This window comes from Solanum pennellii, chromosome 11 (genome assembly GCF_001406875.1).
Source record: "Solanum pennellii chromosome 11, SPENNV200".
In the NCBI taxonomy this organism is placed as follows: Eukaryota; Viridiplantae; Streptophyta; class Magnoliopsida; order Solanales; family Solanaceae; genus Solanum; species Solanum pennellii.
The window spans coordinates 25836098-25860035 of NC_028647.1; the positions used below are offsets into that span (position 1 = coordinate 25836098).

Below are 23938 nucleotides of genomic sequence, written 5' to 3' on the forward strand. Positions count from 1 at the left end.
TGAATCTATCTACTACAATCATCAAGGCATGTTCAAGTTACCGTTGAACTCTACTTCTTTTTCTACGCTTTACTTGTCACTTTTAGCCCATCAAGAATATATTGTCTTTTTATTTGAAAAATATTTAATACAAGCATTGAATTCTAAGGAAGTTTTGAGATTATTATTTAAGTTTCAAAAATTTTAGTCTTAAAAATAGCTAGGAGAGAATTTTTTTAAATTAGTGTTAAGTTTTAAAATTTTGGTATTTACACAAGTCCCCAACTCTTTCATTCATAATTAGAGAGTAGGAAATCGCCTTTGTTAAGAAGTCGTTTAATACCAATGAGAGACTTTTGTTGCGAATTTGAATTTAGTCTGGCTCTAATATGAATATCAAATATTTGGGTGAAGAACTAATTTTTTTTTTAACCAAATGTCAAGAAGCAGGACAATTTTAACCCCTAGGCCACTAAAACCATCGTTTGAGGCCCCATATATTTTTGGGGCTCCATTTATAAAAAACAATTACTTATATATGCTATTTTTTAAAAAGAATTATATGTACTATGAGTGTTATGATTTCTACTAGGAAATTGCATATGAGATGAAAATTAACCTGAATTTCATAAGAAATAATTTGATGAATATATAGATAGCGAAATCACGAAGTCCCTTGAGAATCTTTTAGAGTTGGTTGCTTTATATATGTTGAGTAGATCAAACTATTTTTTCACTTCAAAATAGATTTGAACCAATTGAAGCATATGAAAATGTTTTTGATTTCTTATATAGTGATAAAATATTGAGATCACCAGATGATGAGAATTTCGAAAAATATTGGCTTAACCTTGAACTTTCTTTAACACAAAATAGTTATTCTGATATTGACGATTTAAATTTATTTTTTGAATTAAAAGTGTTAAGAGAAATAATACAAGTAGAAAATATGACTCAATGAAAATACTCATCAAATAAAAAGACTTGATTCTTTTCCAAATACACATATTGCTTATAGAATAGTGTTAATTGTTACTATAACCGCTGTCTCAGCCGAAAGAAGTATCTTCGAAATTAAAATTAATTAAATTTTATTCTTTAAAATCAGTAATAAATTAAGAGAGACCGAATGAATTAACTATATTAATTAAATCTTATTCGGATAAAATAAATTTAAAAGCTTGATTCGATAAGTATAAAGTGGAGTATTTCTTTTAAAATAATTAAAAAGTAATATAGGCTCGACGTGACGTGTAATTAAATAAAGAATGGGAAAAATAAACGAAGCCTTAAATAATTATGTAAATAAATAAGTTGTATCAAAATTTGTTTAGTGGGGAAACAACTTAAAATAATATATGTCAAAAAAGTAGAGCATTTCAATTCAAAAGGAAACCTTTAAATATTTAATTTGTAAACTATAAAGTACATGATCAAACTAAAACAAAATTAAATACGTTAATTCTTAAAAACATGATAATACAAGCTTAAAATGATACTGGAGGAACTTTTAAATTTCAAATTATGCAAAAAGACAAGGTAAATTATGTCAGTTGCAGTTCCAGGCAGGTGCAGGTGCAGGGGCAGGGGGTTGAGTACAAGTTACTCAAATCATTCTTCTTCAAAAGATCATGGAACTCAATTATCTCTCTCAAACAAGTGAAATCCTCCATTAACAATTTACTCAAATCTGCTCTTCTCTGCACCAGCAGCCATGGCAAGAACCAAACAAGCCGCGAAACGAAGTCACACCAAACCTTCTGGTTACTTCTCTATCTCTTCGTTTTAAATTTAGAGTTTTGTAAAGGTTAGCGAATTCGAAAATATAGGCAATGTATATGGCTCAAGTTGAAGATAAGAAGCGGTGCTTAATGCCTTTTATGTACATTCAAGCGATGGTTTCTGTGTGTGTGAATGTTTACACTAGCGTATATACTTCATTTTAGTTTTCTGGATTTTATTTGATTTTTGTTCCTAAATTTGGTCATGTTCTACCTGGACTTGCAGTTGAAGCTGGACCTTCAGCGACTCAATCAGTATGATAATTAACTGTCATTTTTGTGTTCTCCTGATAATTCGAAGTTCGTGAGGTTAATATTTTGCTTTTTTCTTTGGGATAAATCAGACTCCTACAAGAAAAAGTACAAGGAATGCGACGGCAAGTAAGAGTATATAGAAGTAAATTGATGTGCATTTCTGTATTTTCTTGCTTTGGACATGTAGTTATGTTGCTCTACTTTTGTTTCAATCAACTTTTTGGTGTCAATTTGAAGCTAGTTAGGTTAACTATATGAAGCCTTCTACATACATTCGTTCTTTTGTTTTCCAGCCAATCCTATATTTCTAATGATGGGAGAATATTTGTGTTTCAGCTTCAGTGCAGAAGTCAAAACAGGAGAAGCGTTACAGGCCAGGGGCAAGGGCGCTTCGAGAAATCAGGCACTTTTAGAAGACGTGGGATCTTGTTATTCAGCTGACTTTTAGAAGACGTGGGATCTTGTTATTCAGCTGCTCCTTTCATCAGACATGTAATTTTCATCATATGAACTTATAGCATATCAAACTCGTTATTCTAATGCATTTCTTTTTTGGTTACATTCATCATGGTTCTGTTGATGTTGTGCTTGCTTATAGGGATAAAGTTAGACTGCTAGATATAATTTGAGCTTAGCAGCCATATGATTAGATGAAATAGGAGAAAGTCTAAACCAATTATAGCTTGATTGAGTGCTTCATTACCATGTATCTGGCTGAAATGGAAGAATGCACTTGAAGTCGAATCTGAATAGTTGCAGGTGTCTAATTTAATGTAGATTACGGAAAAAGTTGCAGGTGTCTAATTTTATGCCTTAGTTGAGCGGAGAATATGTGAATCACTCCTGCACTAGCGGATAGAGCTAATGTTATTGCTTTCCACTAGTTGATGAGTATTAGTGAGACTAACTTGCAAAGAAAAAAAAAGATGCTGAAAAGATAGTAAAAAATAAAAATACTATGGATTGGAGAGAATAGCCCCCTTTTCTTGAATAAAAACCCTTCAGAAGAGGCATCTTTGGCAAGCTTCAACTTATGTATTACTCGATAACTCAGTTTCTCATTTTCCTTTGGACTACGTCAAGATGAACATTCACCTATTTTCTAACTGATTTACTTTCTCAATGGAGAACACACTGATGTTAACAAATAGAAGAAATGAAAAATTCAGTCTCGTTCTTGAGTTTATCTTTATATTCTAGTATTTTCTTTGTTTGGGATTGGCTTTGCAGGTTAGTTTGACCACTTTTTGGGATTATGCACTATCGTTCAAAGAAAGGTTTCCGTTTCGTTTTGATTTCAATATGTGATCGGAGTGGGAAGACCATTTATGATCTGCCGAACTTACAAAAGTGGAAACTAGTTAACTCTTTTTAATTAGAGAGGATCTGCTTCTGTAGGAGGTTTGGTAATTTCAGATTTTAAGGAGGTGTCCTACGCAGATCTTCTAGTAAAAAAAAGTGTCTATCCTCCTTCTCTAAATTTCAAGAAGTCCCTGGGACTCAGTTTGTTGTTCTGGCAGAAAGTGTGGACTAAGAGTGTACACCAAAATCTGCATTCTGACTATTCTTTTAAATGTAAATGTGTTGTGGAACTGCTATATAGACACCCTTGATGATTATATGGTTTAGTTTAGACCAAATAGATTATGAATTTATCCTTGCCTTTATTAAGTTTTCACCAAACCTAATTGTTTATGCCTCTTTTCTGACTGGGGCAGGTTAGAGAAGTTAGTAACTTTTTTGCACCTGAGGTAACTCGTTGGCAAGCTGAGGCGTTAATTGCTATTCAAGCGGTATGACAATTTCTCACCATGAAAAGTGGATCTGTTAGCTGCTATTTGGATTATGTGCATTACTTAAGTTATTTATAGTAATCATGTGTTCCTAGAGAGGACGGGGAAAGCAGTTCATATGAATATATATGCTCTCATATATCATCTACTAGTTTATATGTCAATAACCTATTTAGCTTGAAATAGTCTCTGCTCCATAGACATATTAAAATAATTTTAATGCATCTTAGAGTAATTCTACTATCAATTCCAAAATGCGCTTAATAATCTCCTATAAAAGGTTTCTCCAAGTTATAGAAAGTTATAATATGAACTCCATAATAATATAAAGCTGTTCCAATTGTGTGGTCAGTGTAGTCACTGTATACGAAAAGAGCCAACATATTATTAAAGTGATATTACTCTTTTCAGTACCACTTCTAGCATACGTTAGGCAAGAAAGGCTATGTTTCTCGGACTCTTAAAAAATGATGCCACATTCGTGTCAGATTCTTCAAAAATGCACTAATTTTGGAGAATCCGACACGTACACGTCGACATTTTTGAAGAGATAGAAGAAAGACAGTTGATATTATCTCCTAACAGGGAATCCAAGATGGGCAAGGTTATTAGTTAGCTAAGGGAGTTTGAGTTTCTGGAAGGTTTATCACATTTAGAGATGTCTATCACAAACTCTTGCTCCATGAAGGTTTTTCTACTTTAATTATGGTTGTGCATTTTCCTTCAATGAGTCCTGCTCAACTGAATTGCTTTGATATCTTCAAATTGCAAAAATACAATTTAGGTGTATTAATCAGGCAAGTTCAAAGAAAAATCTACTTATCTTTGATTTTTGCTTAAATAAGCTTATGTCCTGAAGCTGAATGGTACAGTCCAATCTCCACAAATAAAGTTGCTACTCAGCTTACCCCTAAATCAGGGCGTCAACACCTTTTGGACATTGTTCTAATTTAGAGGACATATATTATTACTAAGTATCACTAATTCCTATTGGTTTTTGTTTTGTTGTCATAAATACGATGCTTATATTTGCATCAGCATACACCTGATCTTGCAGAAACAAGTGTTTCACCTTTTCCTCTGAAGCTAAGCCAATTCTGATATGTAGTCTCTAGCATGGCATACCTTATTTTTTAAGTTCCCTAGCAAAGAATAAGGCAATGAAAATAAAAGGGATTTCGTAGTGGGTATACCCTGTGGCCTCCTCTAATATGCCCGTTATTCTTTGTGCTATAAACCAAAAATCCCGTGTGTTCTTAACCTTTTTGAGTACATGTATCTATAAGTGTATTTGCTATGTGCATGATAAGATGTAGTTTTTTCTATTTTGTCAGTGACAAGTTGATGTCCAGTAAACATGTGGTGTAAAAGGAATTGGTTTGTTGTGAATTGTGATCATTGATCAGAAACAGATAGAATCCCGTTAAGATGGCAGGGTGCTGTTGATAACTTGTGAGAAAAAAGGACAGAGCTTTAGCATGTCTCTCTGCAAGCATGCATTTGTGCTTCACTATGAGATTTTGTTTGTATCTGGAAGGGCATCATATGACCTTGTGAACTAATATACATTGTGTCCTCTACAGGAACCTGGGAAATGATTCTGAAATCCTTTGTTTGTAAGTAGATGTGCTCGAATAATAGATAGATAGTCATAGGAGAACAGTCAGCAGTAGAAACTTGAAATGTCTACTTAGTGTCAAAAATTTTATATTTAGTGTTGATATGTGAACTATTATTCATCTTCTTTCTGTGCCATCTGGTGTAGTTTGGAGTGAAATAACTGTATTCCATTCTTCAGACAGATTCCTCAAGAGTTAAGACAGTGTTGCAATCATGTTAAGCTCTGCTTATTCTGTCAGGCAATTTTTCTTTGCCTGCATATATAGTATATTGACAGTCCTATGATCCTTGTACATCATGCTTTTCTTAGGATGCTTTCATCATTAATATCTTTAAAATAGAAATATGTAGATGTATGTATAAAGTAAGAAAGTTTGAGGCGCATAGTCTAGTCCAGTCAACATTAGTATTTTCAGCCTAATTTTGTAAAATATGTCATATTGAACTCTCATATTGAACTCTATTCTTAATCAATATCAGCAAGAGTGATATAGTTATTTTGCAGGCTGCTGAAGATTTTTTAGTTTGTATGTTTGAAGATGCAATGCTATGTGCTATTCATGCAAAGCGTGTTACACTTAGTAAGTTTCCTCTTCAATTCTTCCTTTTTTTGGTTTTTTAGATGATATTGTTCTGTCTCCTCACTTGACCTTTCTCGACATCCCTCTACTCATTTCCTTGTTGTTCTGGGGAATGGGCTGGCAGCCTTGTTCATCAAATTACTTGTCTTTCTGTTGTACATTTCATATGCCTGTTAGCTTTCTCAATTGTGTTGGGAGGAAAATGCTCTACAAATGCTTTTAGTCGCAAAGTTACAGCATACAAATGATGCCATATTTTTTCAGTCCTAAATCAAATTTATTGTCTTTCACAAATTTTGTGTTGTAGACTTCATATACCTATTAGCTTTCTCAATTGTGTTATGCTCGTCCTCCCTCAGAAAAAGGAGGAAAACACTCTACAAATGCTTTTAGTCTCAAAGTTACGGCACACAAATGATGCCATAGATGCACATATTTTCGGGGTCCTAATATTATGTACTCCATATATACATTTGCTAAAGATGCAAAAGTGAAATGAGGCAATCTTTTCTTAGGGTCTCAACTACTTTTATGGATAATGAGCACCTGATGTTCTAAACAGAGGAAAGGCTCAAAATAGTCCTTCAACTTTGGGTTAAGGCTCAAAGTAATCCTTCAGTTTTCACATGGAGCACTAATAGTCCCTCATGTTTGCAATATTGATGCACTTTTGATCCTCCCGTAAAATTTGCCTATTTTTTAGCATTAATTTTGTCTAAAATTTTATATAAGGAATGTTCAATCGTCTTTTTATATATATAATAGAAATAATAACTCTATTGGAGAGAAGATGATAAAAAAAATACCTTGTTCTGTTCACTAGAAATATTACTGCAGCTAAACTAAAAACATCTTAACATATGACTTTGCAGGAAAAGAAAAAATTGTACTATTGCACGTGAAATTATCATGATAAACCTTCGACTTTACCTGCAATATGGTTTCTACTAAACAAAACAAAGTGTTTTTCTTCTCACATTTGATCATATGGAGTTGTTATTTCTACTAAATATATAAAATGACGATTGAACATCCCATACATAGGTTGTGGATAAAATCAATGCTAAAAAATAGGTAAAATTTTGGAGAAGGACCGAAAGTGCACCAATATTGCAAACATGAGGGAATATTAATGCTCCATGTAAAAACTCAGGGTTCACTTTGAGCCTTAATCCAAAGAAAAGGGACTATTTTGATCCTTTCCTCTTCTGAACAGTAATTGTATTACTACTGGCCTGTGGAATATGTTGGGCATCTCTAGGTGTTATATTCTAGGTGTTTTGATGATCCTCACAAATGCGGGGACCTGGTTCCTAGCAGAGTGCTCCCGTCCAGATACAAATGGGGTATAGTCATAAAAGTTGTCATGTCAGGTTGTAGGTGAAAAGTGCAGTATCCTACACCAATAAGAAGAGCGGACGAGATTGTATGTTTCAGTATCTCACAAATGCAGGGACCTGGTACCAGACAGAGTTTCCTCCATCAGATACATAATTGGTTACAGCTGTAAAGCTGTCACGTCAGAGGTTGGTAAGGCGTCAGTGTACTACACCAATCAGAATGGAGGAGGGTGTTTGTCCAACGGATAATAACTCTTTATGTTTGATACTTTTAGCATGACAAACACCATATTATATTCATTCATCCAAAGAAGGAAGTCAGCCAGCAAGCCTTTTCAAGAACTCATATAGAAGTTTGCAAGGGACCTGGTTCCCGCAAGCAAGGGACCTGGTACCCGCAAGACTGCGACGTGAAAAGGACGAAAAGACAGCTGTCAGAAAAGCTGTCATCTCTGATGCGGTAGGTGCACAGCTTTTCCAACAGCAGGCCTTCAGCCAATGGGATGACTTCAACGAATTTGTGGGAATTTATATTATCTCTTTCCAACAAACACAAATTCAAGACTTGGCAAATTAAACTTGGATTTTCTCTGAAAATTCACAAGCTTGAACAGAAGGCCATCTTCAAGGAAGAACATTGCTCAACTCAACAGAAGGACCTGATAGAGTAAAGAAGAATCTTTGTTGTATTTAGAGCTTTGTGTCTATGTACTTACATTGTAAATCTGTTCCTAATCTATAAAGGATTCAGATATTTGTTTTGGGTTTGTAAAAGTCTAAATCAGTTAAGGCTAACTGATTTAGTGGGCAACATTGGTTTGTTGCTTAGTCAAATTCTAAGTCATCCAGAGTTAGGTGATTTAGTGGGCGGTGTTGTATCCGCTTAGGCTCTTCAAGTAATAGGTAGATTACTTGATCGTGAGATTAATAACTTTTTCTCACATTGATTGTAACCGGGTTTCGCTTTTGCTTGAGAAGATTAGTGAAGACGGTTGTAAATCCTGTGCAACAGGTCGTGGTTTTACTCCCTTGAGCAAGGAGGTTTCCACGTAAACTGCTTGTGTTGTGTTCTTTATATTGTTTAATCTTCCGCACTGTTCTTGCTGTGTCAAGAGACCTGGTCCGTTGACTGGTAGTGGTCACACATATTCCAACACTAGGTCTTTAGAACAACCTACTTGTTTGCTCGGCATGCTTTGTTTTATGATGCGTAAAATTTATATTGTTCCATTATTCTTGATGCACAGTAAAAAAAGATTTTGACCTGGCTCGACAACTTGGAGGAAAAGGACAACCTTGCTGAAGCATTACCATCTTATCCCAAGTAGATTGTCGTATAGCTTCAAGTTCAAAGAATCAACCTCTGATCAACCATTACCTCATTTTGTAATTGAATGGGCAAATTATCAATACTGCTATTACCTCATTTTGTAATTGAATGGGCAAATTATCAATACTGCATTAACAATTCTTATAGACATAATTTGACTTACTTGGTCGATGTGATTTTGGACAGAAACTAGTCTGTATTTTATGATTTAGGTAGGTTTTGGAGGATCCAAGCTACTGATCATTTTATCATTTTCTTGTCTATATATCTTATGCCTTTTTGGTTTACTTGTTATGTTTATGTATACAGAATATAATATATATGTAATCATATCATGTTAGCTTTAGATGACGATATTATTACTCCAATATGTATCCAAAATATTAGTTAATGGTGCAAAAATATCAGTTGTATGAGTATCCAACTATGCATTACAATATACTGCGTCGATAATTAAGTGCAAAATAAGCTTTCGCTTGGTAAATATACTTCCTCCATTCTATTTTATTTTTTATGTTAGTTCTTTTCACGTTCTTTAAGAAAAATATAATAAATAGAGTAATTTGACTAAATTATTTGTTTTTAGTGTTTGATCTTGATTTGTACTACATTTTTTTTTTCATTCTAGTAATATCTCTTCAAATTATTGAGTCAAAATAAATAATTCACTATATTGTAATTTCAAATACTCTTAGCATTTTCCTTCTATTTTTCTTACATATAGAAGACATAATCAACGAATAAAAAATAGAAATTCTGGTAGCCGGAGTATGTAGTTCTTTTTTGCACAGCTTCAAACAATTGGATATCTCTAGAGTTCATTTGGATAGAGGAATCTCCTTTTCTTAGCTATTTACATAGTAACATTGCAATCAACAATTTAGTGCTAATTGTCTTTCTATTCTTATAATTCTCTCTATTTAATTTTCAAACTATAATAGAAAGGTATCAACAAAAACAATTGCTCAAACTAATAAAATAAACTACCATATCATAATTAAAGATAAAGAGATCCAATCCAAACACAATTAAATTTTTAAGCCTTAAAACATAGATCTACCCTTCTACAATTACATATCGATATATTTTCTGGTAAATATTGTTAAACAAAGGAAAGCTAATGAGATATCAATCAAGAGATATCACTAATATACCCCGTAAGATGGAAGATCAGTCTGACATACCAATCTTGGACCTTAGTGCTTCGAAATGGAGCTTTTAGAAGCGGCTTGGTGAGAAAAAGATCAACCAGCGGATCTCAAGAAGAAACATGAGAAACACACAGTAGGCCTTGTTGGACGAGATGTCAATCAAAATAATCGTGTATCACTAGATATCTAGTGGTTCCTTTGTAAAAGTAGACAACCCCTGAAGCATATTACAGATTCAACAAATTTTAGCTGATGCTTGTAGTAGAGGAGAGAAGGGTGCAGATTTAGTGACTTACCTTTGCTAAAAAGCAGACCATTAGCAAATGCTCCAATAAGATAGATAGTACAGAACTCCATCACAAAAAAGCCTAAATAGCCGGGATTTATTTTTTCATATGGGGGTTAGGAACCCCCATAGTTTGTTGTAACAACAACCCCAAAGTTAGATCAACCATAATTATGTTGTGGGTTTTTTTCTCCTAACACCTGTAACAAACAGCATGGTTATTTTGCAGCAGTTTAAACCCCAAAAATTGGTTCTTAGAACAGTGCTCTAAAGTCAATTAAGCCTAAAGCTAATTAAGTCAATAATAGTTGAAACAATCATTACAAGTAATGATACTGCTGCAACAATTAAAAAAAGTTAACAGTATAAAAAGTAATATCCAACAAGTTACAATATTTTATTTTGAGAAGTAATATCCTAATATTTTTCCAATCCATTAGTGTTAGATAGATTACTAACATATTTTCAAGAACATTAAGAATTGGGCATCCAGTAAGATACTAACACTATGAGAAGTTCATTCTTCAGAAGAATTGGTCAAGTACTCGGGCTCCAATTCTGTCCAGGTCACCGTTGCAGCATTGATATTCCTCCACCATGATAACCATCCTTTTCAATCTGTAAATATGTCCACATTGCTTTATCTCGTTAGTGTTGGCTCACTGAAGGCATAATTAAGTAATTAATAGCAAATATATGCTCACAAACATATATATTCTATGATGATCTTAGATGTACGATAATCGACACTAGACTGATGAACCCATTTAACAAAAACTAATGCAGATGCACAACTAGAGTCAACCCTACCTTCACAATATTGTCAGCATACTTAAAGGCGTGTCATACTCGGCAGGCTAGTTATACATCTTCTTCTCTTCCTTCTTAGCTGCAGCTGCCATTTCTCTTTGCTTCTTCAGTCCCCTAATAAACATGTGTTGTAGTAACTTCAATTACAATTCTAAATATCTTTAGAAAGACCTGTAACTTAAACAGTTTATGTCACAAACCTTAGCAGCAAAGCTAGTAAATGAGGAAGACATGTGATACAAATACACCCAAGAAAGAAATGTGGCTTCTTATATAGAGTTGAAAGAAACTTTCTGATTTTGAGCAGAGAAGTTGTGCAACAAACTGGACGATTTGTAGATATAAAGTAATAAAGAGGTTACCTTTTTTTCCAGTTTCTTAGAGACTCGACTCATAATACAAGCACGCACGCAATGGCTTCACATAGGTTTCCATATATTTTTCCAAAGAGCAAAGGAAGATATGGTGTCAATGACAAATGGAACAATATCAGAAGATAAAGAGGCAACAATGACATGGTCTTGTCGTTGATGAAAACGTTTGATCGTTGAACTTGGTGGCTGTTCATTAAAATGGAGAAAAACATTCATGACTGGTAGTTTGTATTGTTGAGCTTTAGAGGTGCATGAGAACCAACATTGATATTGATCAACGGCTCATAGCAATACATGGTAAGAGTTCTGGGAGAATTTGGTAGAAGGTGTGGTTGAGGCGTTCCAGTGGAGGCATCAGGTAACACCATTGTTAGTGGCATCAGGAAAGACACAAATGGTAAGAGAACTTTTTTGTTACGCTTTTATGCTCTTGATACCATATAAGCTTTCCTGTTGGAGAGATGTTATTTTATTAATATGTATGTGTATATATTTATACGAGAGAGCAAACAACAAATAAGGAAAGTTTCAGCTAATACAGGAATGTGATCTTCTCCTAATCACAATAGAAACTAAATCACTAATGAGATACTAGAATATGAAAGATCAATCAAGATATATCCTAATAATCAATTAAGAGATATCACTAATAGGTTTATGGTAAGAACTCATCGGATGGTGATCAGAAACCGTGACTTTGAGTGCTGTGTAATTGTTTAAGCTATTAAGGGTTTTTTAAACTGTGAAGTAAGGTTGGTTAGTAAGCTTGACCTCATTTAAAGGTCATGTTATCATTTGGGAAGTGGGAGAAAGGAAGGGTATGGTGATACACCATTTTTTTTATTGCCGATGTTGTGCTCGTGAGTTATTAGTATGTTTTTGGCTTAGTTGCTCTTCTTTGTTAGCTGCATATACTCCTCCTATATGATTATGTTATATATATATATAAAGTTATCATTTGAAGGACGTCGACAACACGTGTAGAGAAGCACGGCATATTTGGAGAGTGCAACTTTTCAAAAGTATACACTGCAAATATATTGAGCACACATTTTCTAGCTGCCAAAAAAGGTGATTCAAATGATCTTTAGCATCTGCATAACATTTTTATGGTCAGGGGCTACAGAAACTTCAAGGAAGTCATTGGTAGCATGGGAACTTTGAGCAAAACCAAGAGGAGCCAGAGGCTTGGACTTGATTGATTTCCAACATTTTTAATAGAGCAGTCATGTAAATTACTCTGGATTTTGGCACGAAAAAAGAGACAAATTTTGGTTCCAATGGGTTCACAACTTCCATATAATATGCTACATGACAAGTTGAGTCTTTCAATCATATGTTCATTGCCTGTAAAGACGTACCTTTTTTTTGAATGAGTATGTAAAATGGATATCCAATCAAGTCAAGAAAGGAAGTCCTAGAACACAGGTTCTGGGGTGGAAACTAAATCAAAGGTGATAGTTTGATTTGTGAGGACACTTCAAGATACAAAGGAATCCTTTCCTTGTTGAGGAAGACCTAGTGATCTTTAATGCTTCCTTGGCATTATCATACCACATTTTCTAGAAATGGATAGTCAGTATAGCCAACAACAGGATCAGAAGAGTAGAATGTTCCCCTATTATACTTGTTGAGAGGTGCATCAAGCTCAAATCTCTTGGGTAAATCCGGATAGGCTATAAACAAACGTCCATATGCAACAAGATCAGCTCGGCCTTCATCCACAACTTTGTTTCCATCTTCTCTATCGTAACCACCAGCTACAATAAAAGTACCTCTAAATGCCTTCCTCATGGGTACAAGGCTTTCAGGACATTCAACTTTTTCCCCAAGTGTTTTCATTCTTGGCTCAACCATGTGGCAATATGCAATGCTATATTTATTCAAGGATTCAGCCATGTAAAGTCCCAAAGCACTTGGATTTGAGTCTCCAGAATCCATGTAGTTAGCATATGGGGAAAGCCTTATTCCAACTCTGTCAGCTCCTATCTCATTTACAACTGCTTCAACTATTTCGAGTGCAAATCTACAACGGTTCTCTAAGGACCCTCCATATTGGTCAGTTCGATCATTGACTTGGTCTTTCATAAACTGGTCAATTAGATAGCCATGAGCTCCATGGATCTCAACCCCATCAAATCCTACAATTGAATATATTAAATAATAAAATATTGACTTTGAGAATCCTACAAAATGTATTTGAAGGCAATACTGATGTGACAACATATCACTATATCAAGTCACCTAGTAATCAATCTAGCAAAGTACTCATATCAGAAAATTTTCTGCAAGATCTAAAGTTGTTTGCAAAAACTTCTACACCAAAATTTCTTTTCTTTATTTCTCCTAGATTATGGTGGAGGTAACTGAAAAATAACTCATTCTGATTTAAATTTCTCTGAAGAGCATCGATAATGTCGTTTTGACTGCAAAAGTCATATTGTTCACACAAATTATGTTGCAATTAGTACAAAATTCTTTTCTTGTTTCTCTGCAGTACAAGTTCTAATCCAATGTCTAAATATACGCAATACAAAATGAATCTACATACTGGGAAAAATTAAGCTCTTCCTATGTATAAGTCATTAGAATTATTCAAATACTGATATATTCAACTCATCGTATGCATGTGATTTCATACTAAGGACCTCACCATCCATTTTACTAAACTACTGATTTTGTGTTTTTTGTCTTCTTTCCTTTCACAGTATTATACGTCATAAGAATAGTAAATATGATCTAAAGATTTTTGTACTATAGAATTTACGACTGGAACAACTTCTATCAAAGTAGACAAGTTGGCTGAAAAGTTTTACCAGCTTCAATGGCATTTCTAGCAGCAATCCGGAAATCATTAACAATTTGAGGAATTTCGTTTGTGCTCAGCCTCGTGGTGGAGTGTGAGTTTTCACTGGCTTGTCTGTGCTGGAGATAGGAACTTGTCCATTGGGCTGGAAATCTGTAAAGACGAGCCGGAGTTACATTTAACGAGATGGTTCTCTCAAAGAATCAAATATGAGTACATAAATTGGTAAAAACCACTGAAGCAAAGTTAGTTACCTTTGGTAGAAATCCTCCCTGTATGCCAAAGTTGGCAAAAAAAGATTCCTCCTTTGTCATGGACAGCACTTACAATTGGTTTCCAGGCCTCAACTTGATCCTTCCTCCATATACCAGGTGTATCTTTGTACCTTTCAATCAATAAAGTATTTCAAAAGAGGAAATTACTATTTACAACTACAAACTTGGTAAATTGCAGGAGCTGAGGTTACCCATGGGCAGTGTCAGAAACTCCTGTAGCTTCTGAAATAAGAAAACTGCCTATTGTGGTTCTTTGTGAGTAATAAAGGATAGCATGTGGTTGAGGAACATTGCCATATGATCTTGTCCTTGTTAATGGCGCCAACACAACTCTGCAGAACATGTAGAGTGTGATACTAAGAGTTGGTTCACAATTTATCAGTCAAATTCAAAGGGCTATGCATCACTAGGATGTCAAAGTCAATGCTCATCCAAAATCAAGCGCTTAAATTTATGTCAGCCGAGAAAGTTCACTTAGGCCTAATATTTGAATCAGAATGCACATCTGAATAATTAACATATTGTCTCTTGATCTGAACACTCAATTATTAAGACCCTTCCTTTTCAACATCAGAATATGTATAATTTATTAATTGTTAAACATAATGAATATATAAGCTAAATAAAAAATAACTAAATATTGGAAAAAGATATAAATTTAAGAAAATTAAATTATTATTTGTAATGGTGCTGGAAATGGTTTGTAGTTCTACTGGTGTTGGTAGTGATGGTTGGTGCTAATGGCTAGTAATGGTGGTGGTGATAGTTATGATGGTGGATGTAGTTGGTGTTGTGATTGACGCGATGGTAGCAATTGGTAATTGGTGGTGGTGGTAATGATTTGGATGATAAGTCAGTTGATGTTGTTGAGTTACTCGTAGTTATCACATTGTTAGAGTAGAATTAGTTCAAATTGTTTGATCCAATCTTTTCCACAAGTAGTTCCTTAGAGTTAGTCAAGTTAGTTATATACTCCTTCCGTTTAAAAAAAAATGACCTTACTTCCTTTTTAGTCTGTTTCAAAAAGAATGACCCCTTTCCTTTTATGGCAACACTTTAACTTTAACTTTCCACGTGGCATATTTAAGACCACAAGATTAAAGGACATTTTGGTACATTTGACATAACTTTAATTTAGAACCACAAGATTAAAAAGTCTTCTTTCTTTTCTTAAACTCCGTTCCAAGTCAAATTAGGCCATCCTTTTTGAACCGGAGGGAGTATTAAGTTGTTAGGGTAGTTCCTTAGAATTAGTCAACTTCGTTACATCTTACTTGTATTTAAGTTAATGTTACAAGTGAATAAGATCATTCAAGTTTGTTTTGATTCCGAATCTATTTATGGTTTCAGAGCCCCTCTAAAACTCTCACGAGTCTGATCCAATTTTTTTTCTCTCTCCTCTTAAAAAACATGGTTGTCCCTGCTACCACTAGTGATAATGTCGCTGCAGTCCGACTACCGCTCATGTAGTACTGCTTAATCCAACTGCCCAATTACCCATCAAATTTCAAGGTAACCTCAATTGTGTGACTTGGAAGGCGCAACTAGTGATGGTACTCAACGGACACATGGTCCTTTGGCATCTAACTGGTGCAAAATCTGCTACGCATACCACTATCACCCAAACTGATAGTACTGTCTCAAATCCTTGATAAAAGACAGTTTTGCCAAGACAAACTAATTCAACAGGCAATGATGGCATCAATTGACTCTACCATCGCTCCCACTGTTGCTTCTGCTTCCTCGACAAAAATGTCATGGGATCTCCTTCATACAACTTATGCCAACAGAAGTCACACTCACATTTTCATCTTGTGAGATCAATTGCAAAACTTGAGAAAAGCCTCTAAAACAGTTGCTACTTACCTACGGGAGATCAGATCAATTGTTTATGCTCTTAAAGTAGCAGGCTCTCCAGTGGCCTGCGTCATGAGTACTGTAAAATCACTATCGCAATAAGAGCGCGTGACATAGATTTAAGCTTTGAGGAGCTATTCTAGACACTCACGGACCATGAACTCTTTCTAAAATACCAAGATTTTGAAAAATCATCCTCTATCATCACTACTGCAATTGCACAAAGGACCAACTTTCAACCCCAACATCACAAGAATAATCTCCGCTTCCCTAATCAATCATGAAAACCACAGGCTCAATGACAGTTGTACCCTGACAATCAACAAAATGGGAGACAACCTAGGCAAGATGTGAAATGGCAACTTCGCAAGAAGATCAGCCACACCGCTGATGTCACTCAAAATTGCACAATCACTTTGAAGCTAAGGTCAACTTTCTGTAAAATCATCACCACCAGATGCAAATCCTTGAATCCTTGATTTTGGAGTAACCCATCATGTCACCAATAGATTCAGATAATTTTGAAGAGTATATTGGCAATGAGGAAGTGTCCATGGGTGAGGGTAAAACTACTGGTTTAACTCAAATTAAGGCTTCTAATTCTAATTACATGCTCTCTAACACTGTTTCGTCCAGCTATAAAAAAGAATTTTATTTCTGTTGTTGTGTTTTGCTATGACAATCTAACCTCAATCAAATTTTTTCAATACTCTTTTCTTGTGAAGGATCTCAAAACTCGGAGAATGGTTGTAGAAGGCTCGAAAAAAATGGACTCTATGAATGGCCCCCGCAAGGATCACATGTCACCTTCCACCAACTTCAACTCCACCAAAGTCTCTAGTCAACTATGTCACCATCGCGTGGGTTATCCTTATATGAAAATTCTGGACTTAATACTGAATAAATTTTCACTTCCCGTTTTCACAAAAGAAAAGTTTGAGTTTTGTAATTCTTGTTAATCAATAAAGCTCATTGTTTTCCATTCCAACGACTCACTCTGATAGAAATCTATCGTGATAGTTCAATTTATCACAATTCAAAACAAGTGGAAGGTTCACCAGCTTGACGTGAATAATGCAGTTTTGCAAGGAAACTTACAATATCAAGTTTTAATGGCTCAATCGAAATGTTATGCTAAATCTGATTTTTCCAATCATGTATGCTGTCTCAAAAAGGCCATTCATGGCCTAAAACAAGCTCCAAGTGCCTAGTATGAGGCTCTCCTCTCTATTTATTTTCACATTTGAGACTGTCACTATGTATATTCTGGTGTATGTTGATGATATACTCATTACTCGGAATTATCCAACCCTTGTCACACATGTAATTGACTTTTTGCCTTGCAGGTTCTCTCCAAAAGAACCTTGGTGAACTCGACTATATTTTGGGATCGAATTTAAAACATATTACGTATGGGATTGCCTTATCATAGTCCAGATATATACTTAAGATTCTCTTAGATGTTGATATGGAAGACTATAAAGGGGTTGTGACACGCATGTGCTCAAGTTCACAACCCAGAGTAGGTGATGGTTCACATCCTACCAGTGCAACCTCTTATCAACGCACTTTGGGTAAGTTGCAATACTTAGAATTCACGCGTCTTGATATTGCATTTGTAGTTAACAGAATTATCTCAATATATGCAATCCCCGAGCCTGGAGCACTGGAAGGGTTCCAACTCATCAGCAACATCGTGTTTAAAAATCTCGTCACTCTGATAGAAATCTATATATGTATGCCAATGTAGATTGGGCGGGCGATCCATGTGACATAATCTCCACATCTAACTATATACTCTTCTAGGAACCAAATCCTATCTATTGGTTCTCTAGGAAGTAACAATCAGTTGCTCGGTCTTCCACTCAAGCAGAATACAAACCGATAACCAATGCACTCTTTGAGATTACTAAGGCCCAAAACCTATTGAATGAGCTATGATACAAAGTCTCACAAATGCCAAGCATTTTTTGTGATAATATTGGTGTTTCATAACTCGGAAAAAACCCAATCGTCCACACAAAAATGAAGCACATTGCAGTAGACTTCATTACCTCCACAACAATGTGCAATAAGGAAGAGTGGTTGTCAAATATCTTCCCGCTGTGGACCAAATTGCAGACACTCTCATAAAGTTGATGCCCAAGCCTACCTTTCTTTGGTGTTTATCAAAGTTAGGCATTGTTGCACAACACCGAACTAGAGGGGTTGTGTTTAGATACTCATAGTTATCAGGTTGTTAAGAGTAAATTTAGTTCAAATCGTTTGATATAATCTTTTCCACATGACTAGAATAAGTTTTTAAAGTAGTTCCTTAGATTTAGTCAAGTTAGTTACATATTAAGTTGTTAGAGTATGTCCTTAGAATTAGTCAAGTTAGTTGCATATTACTTGTATTTAAGTTGATGTTAGGATTGAATAAGATCATTCTTGTTTTCTTTGATACTCACTCTCTTTAGATGTTAGTGGTTAGTGGTGGTAACTGAAAAATGTGTGGTACATGATAATGATGTTGGTGGAATACTTATAACGATGCTAGTGGTGATGTTAAAAGTAGGAATTGGTTGTGGTGATGGTAATCGTTGGTAACGGTTGCGGTGATGATGATGGTGGTTATTCTGAATATAATTATAATGATAGAAGTGGTAGAAGTGATAATGATGGTGGTTAAGACTATAATGGTTGAAGTGGCAGGTGTGATAGACCGCGACTGACAATAATGGTTGACAATGATGGTGATTATAATGACAAGGTGATGGTGATCATAGTTGAAACTGGAAGTGGTAGTTCAAACTGGTAGTGGTAGTTATTATGGCAGAGGTGGTTAATAGTAGTGGCTGATAGTTGTGGACAAAGTGGTAACAAAATTGTTCACAAAAAAATACTTTTAATAAAACTGCTAATTATGCAAAATGACTACCCTATTTACTAATTCTTCCTTTAGATTAAAATAATTACATATTGTCTTACTATTAATAATTCCATACAATATTTCAAGTTAGATATACCTAGATACATGGATTTTCTACTAGATACTATCTGAATTATAGTCACAAAGGGAGGGAGGGGAGCGAGAGAGGTGTGCGATAGAGGAGAGAGGCAAACAAAATAAGAGGGAGGCGAGGGAGCGAATATACATGTGAATGACACTAGATACATGTATTTGAGATGTCATATACATTCCACATGTATTCTGAATTACATATACATATATAGAGAGGTGACTGACATAGGAGAGAGGCGAGCAAGAGAGTTACAAATCACACTAGATATATGTATTTGAAATACCATACATATTGCAGATACATTCTGACAAACAAATCTATAAGGAGAGACACAAGTGCGAGAGGGATAGCCAAGCAAAATAGGAAAGATGTGAGCGAGAGAGTCACTATCCTAAATACATGTAAATTCACTTGGATACAGCGTATCTGAAGTCAATTTGTCAATTTTCTACTGAATGTCTCTCAAAGTGAGAGTCTTTCCATTATATAGAGAATGAATATTACACATTCCTAAATATCTGTCATTCCTATCCCTAAAGATCAACTATTCTATCCCTACAAATTTGCTATTCAATCCCTCTAAATCTGCCTTGCTATCTTTCCAAATAAGCTATTCTATCACAATATTTATTTCTTTGATTCTACAACAAAAAATATAATCACGCTAATTTATATCACTATATAATTACACTAATATATACCATCATTTGGTTATCCATCATGCTAACAAAATTACACCTAATTTTTACTCATGTATGACGGATACATCTATCTAAATGCCTGACATACATGTATCTAAAGACAAAAATCTTGCAAGAATAATCATTTTAAAATTTACGAGAAGGCACGTAATCACGACCTAAATTAGTGAGATTTGTATTGTTTCCCCTAATATTAATACTTTGAAGATTGAGTAGGTTATCAATTTCCTTGTGTTTATATTGACCCAAAGCTTGAGCCGTTAATTATGGGAATACCTTGAAGAGAACATGCTTTCATGTATGCCATTTGTTTCGCAATGCAATCTCATGTGATTTATGAAGTTCACACGAGGAAATTCATATAAATGGCCAACAATCCAAAAAGATATTCTTAATTTTTTATGAAGTTATAAATTCAAGATTCCTCTAATCAAATCCATCCATTTCAACCAGAAGAAGTGCATTATCAAACAATCTATATTCCAGACAACACCAAAATTATATTCTATATGGAACTACTTTTAAACAAGAAAGTCTAAAGTACCTATGAGAAAGTTGAAAGTTACCCATTTTATAGGGTGTGAGCAAAGGATTTTTCATTTCAAGCTTTCTCCACTATTTTGACCTTCACTGCAATTCTTGCACTAAAATGCAAAAGGTGTTGTTAGTATACGAACTATACTATAGACTGCAAGGAGAAAGTAAAGAGTTATGCTCATATGAATAATACTAGAGGTGTGTTTATTTGAAAAACAATAACAATTTAGATATTAACAACAATTTATTAAGCTGAAGGTTAGTTAGGGTGTCTTTTCGTGTTATCTTCGACAAGAACATTTGCCCCTGTTACATGAGGTAAACAAGGCACGAAGTTAGCATTAGAAAAATATAAGATAAAAAATGTTGAGTAGATATAGTAGCATTTGTATGGGAAAAAAATACACAGACCAATTACAGAGATGAAGGAGGTTGAAGATAAAGCCACAGAACACATTTAAATAATTTAGTATGTCTGCTCTTTGTCGTTAAATTGAAAAATAAGGGTATTTTAATCCCTTTGGCTCATCAAACTAATAAGTTTGCTTCCTATTCTCCTAGGTTGTATACATGTCTTTAAATTTGGAGTTGAACAATAGATTTTGAAGCTGAGGGGAAAGAAAACAAAAATGGGTAGTAACTTTGCAATTGCAGGTCACGTTTTAGAAGCTAAAAGTATTGCGTTCAATATATAGTTATCGCAAACTAATGAATAGAAGCGCTAACCAAATACCGCAATAGCTAAAAGCAGTTCTGAATTGTAATCAATCGAACAGCTAACATAATATCATAGAAGCTAAATGTGATTCTAAACATAATGAATAGAAGAGCTAACATAATATCACAATAGCTAAAAGCACCATCCTTTGAGAACATCAGCCCAATCTAACGATTCATTCCTTACAAAATCTCGTCGAGAAAAGTAATTTACAAACAGAAGACTCAAGTACCTATATATAAATGTCTCTCATATAATAGTTAAAGCATTGATATTAAATCCTACTCCAGGTATCTATATATAATGAACAAGAAGTAATATCCCACAAGCTTTAAGCATTTCTTTAGTACTTGATTACATTTTCTTGTAGTGATTGATTTTTACATGTTTTGTTTTATAATTGCTTCTTCTATTTCTTCTTCAATTATACTTGAAGGTGCCATTCTTTTTACTTATTTAACTGGCAATTGGTGGAAACATTTGTCCCTTTTAACCATAAGACAAAATGATAGCAATTTTGAACCTGTAAACTCTAAAGTCACTAATTTTTTCTTTGCAAGATCTGATCACTCTCATAATCCATATAATGGGGAAAAATTATGATAAAGATGATAAAACGACATTGAAAGCAAAAGACCCACCTGCTTAATGATGCAGAAGCAACAAAACCCTATGTGTAAGGAAAAATAATATTTCAATAAATAAAATATCTATTTTTCTAGATTGAACCTCGTGAGCAAAGAACACCAAGTATGGTAGAATTTAGGGCATCAATCTTAATCCCCCTATAATAAAAATACAGAGAAATCATGGCAATTAATACCAAGTACTACCAACAATGAGCAATAAATAAACCAGAACAACATATGAAGCATAGAAAAAAAATGTTACAATACTTACTGAAGATAGTAAGACTCTGGGATGATCGAAGAAGGTGACAGAATAGATGAAGAGAGAAGGAAATTTCCTTTTAGGCCAAAAAGACACGTATCATGAAGCATTAGTTTAATGACCAACATACCCTTCACGTATTCTAAAATGACAAGCAAAAGCATACACATTGAAACAAAAGTAATACTTCATCCGTTTTATGAAAAATGAACTAGTTAGACGCACAAACGTTAAAAAAATTAAGTAGATTTTTAAATTTTATGATTCTAAGTCAAATATATGAAATTGTGCTTTAATTTTGTAGACTTAAACATTAGCATTTTGAACTGGTTATCTCTAAAGTCACTATAGAAAGGATACATAAACTAACACAAACTTTTTTTGTTGGTAAATGTTAAAATTCATTCCTAATTATATTCAACAAAAAATTATCAAATAATCATGCTATTTATCTAAGAATTTAGTTGCATTTTTTTCTTTGCAAGTTCAGATATGTTGAACTTGTAAACTCTAATGTCATAGAGCATGAGATCATAATATATATACTGGTCAAAACTTATGGTGAAGATCATAAAAACACATTGAAAATAAAAGAGACACATGCTTAATGAAGCAGAAGCAACAAAACTTTCATGAGCTCAAATCATATTCAGAGAGTTCCTACCCCACCCCTGAGTAGGCAAGACAAAAATTCAAAACTAACTTACGAAATATTACTATTTAATAATATTATTATGAACAAGTGAAAACACGAATAAGGATACATAATATGGCCATAGTATATAACTGTAAATATATAATAAACAATAAACTAAAGAGGCCTGAAAGTGACAAAGAACGACAAAGTAACACACAAACAAATATGTGGACCCGCGGGTGTCATAGGTACAAGAGCTACTAAATACAGAAAGGTTATATATACAAGTCTGTCTAATAAAGAATACAATATATAGAAAGATCAAAAAGAAGAAACAACAACAAGTCTTCGAATGTCAAGAACTCAGCACAATGCGAACCGCGTTAGCCATGCTAGATTTTACACTCATAGACGGTGGCTAGTAAAGATATATAAATGTAGTATGAGTAAGGCTGGGCAACGGGACGAGATGTACCTGTACAGTTCCGGTTCATCCCGATTTAATTGCCTACGGAATGGAACAAGATAATTTGAACCGGTACATGGAACGGAACGAAATCGAGGTTTATCCAGTTCATTTCGGTTGCTGTTCGGTTCTGATTAATTAATATCTATTAATTAATTTATATTATATATTTATAAATTATATTTTATATTAAAGAAAAAATTAATATAAAATATAAAACCCAACTACCCGCCCCTACAGCCCTAGGCCCATGCCCTTCTCCTGCACTCTGCAACTTTAATTAAAAGTTTCATGCCTGCACTCCCCTTCCCCACGCAACTTTAATTAAAAGCATCCCAACTCCCAACTCCCATTTCGATTCCCATCCGGCCATCCTCATAAACCCATATCCCCCTATTTTCTGGACTCCAAATTTCAATGGCCAATCCCCCCAAAATAATAACTTGGGGAATATGGTCGACCATTGGCCAACGATCATTTTTCTTAAGCAGTCAAGCAATTCAAACGGCTTTATTCTTTCATTCACAATTCATAAACAATTTCTAAAAACTATATATGCATACATAAGTTTGAGGATATATATTTCCATCCAAGTTTTTAAATTTTAACGATTACGCATTATCTTTCTCAAAATTTCAGACTTTCGATATTCAAGTTCTAAATTGTTAATATCATTTGGTGATTTGATGTATTTTGGAGGAGGAATCTTCTTCAAATTTCAAGTTTCGATATCAATATTTTAATT

At 34.4% G+C, this 23938-nt stretch overlaps 2 pseudogenes; one reads left to right on the forward strand and one right to left on the reverse strand.

The window, feature by feature from the left end:
• Positions 1-1523: 1523 nt before the first annotated feature.
• On the forward strand, positions 1524-8930 carry LOC107004177 (annotated as a pseudogene).
• A 3426-nt stretch (positions 8931-12356) lies between these two features.
• On the reverse strand, positions 12357-22093 carry LOC107002853 (annotated as a pseudogene).
• Positions 22094-23938: the final 1845 nt, after the last annotated feature.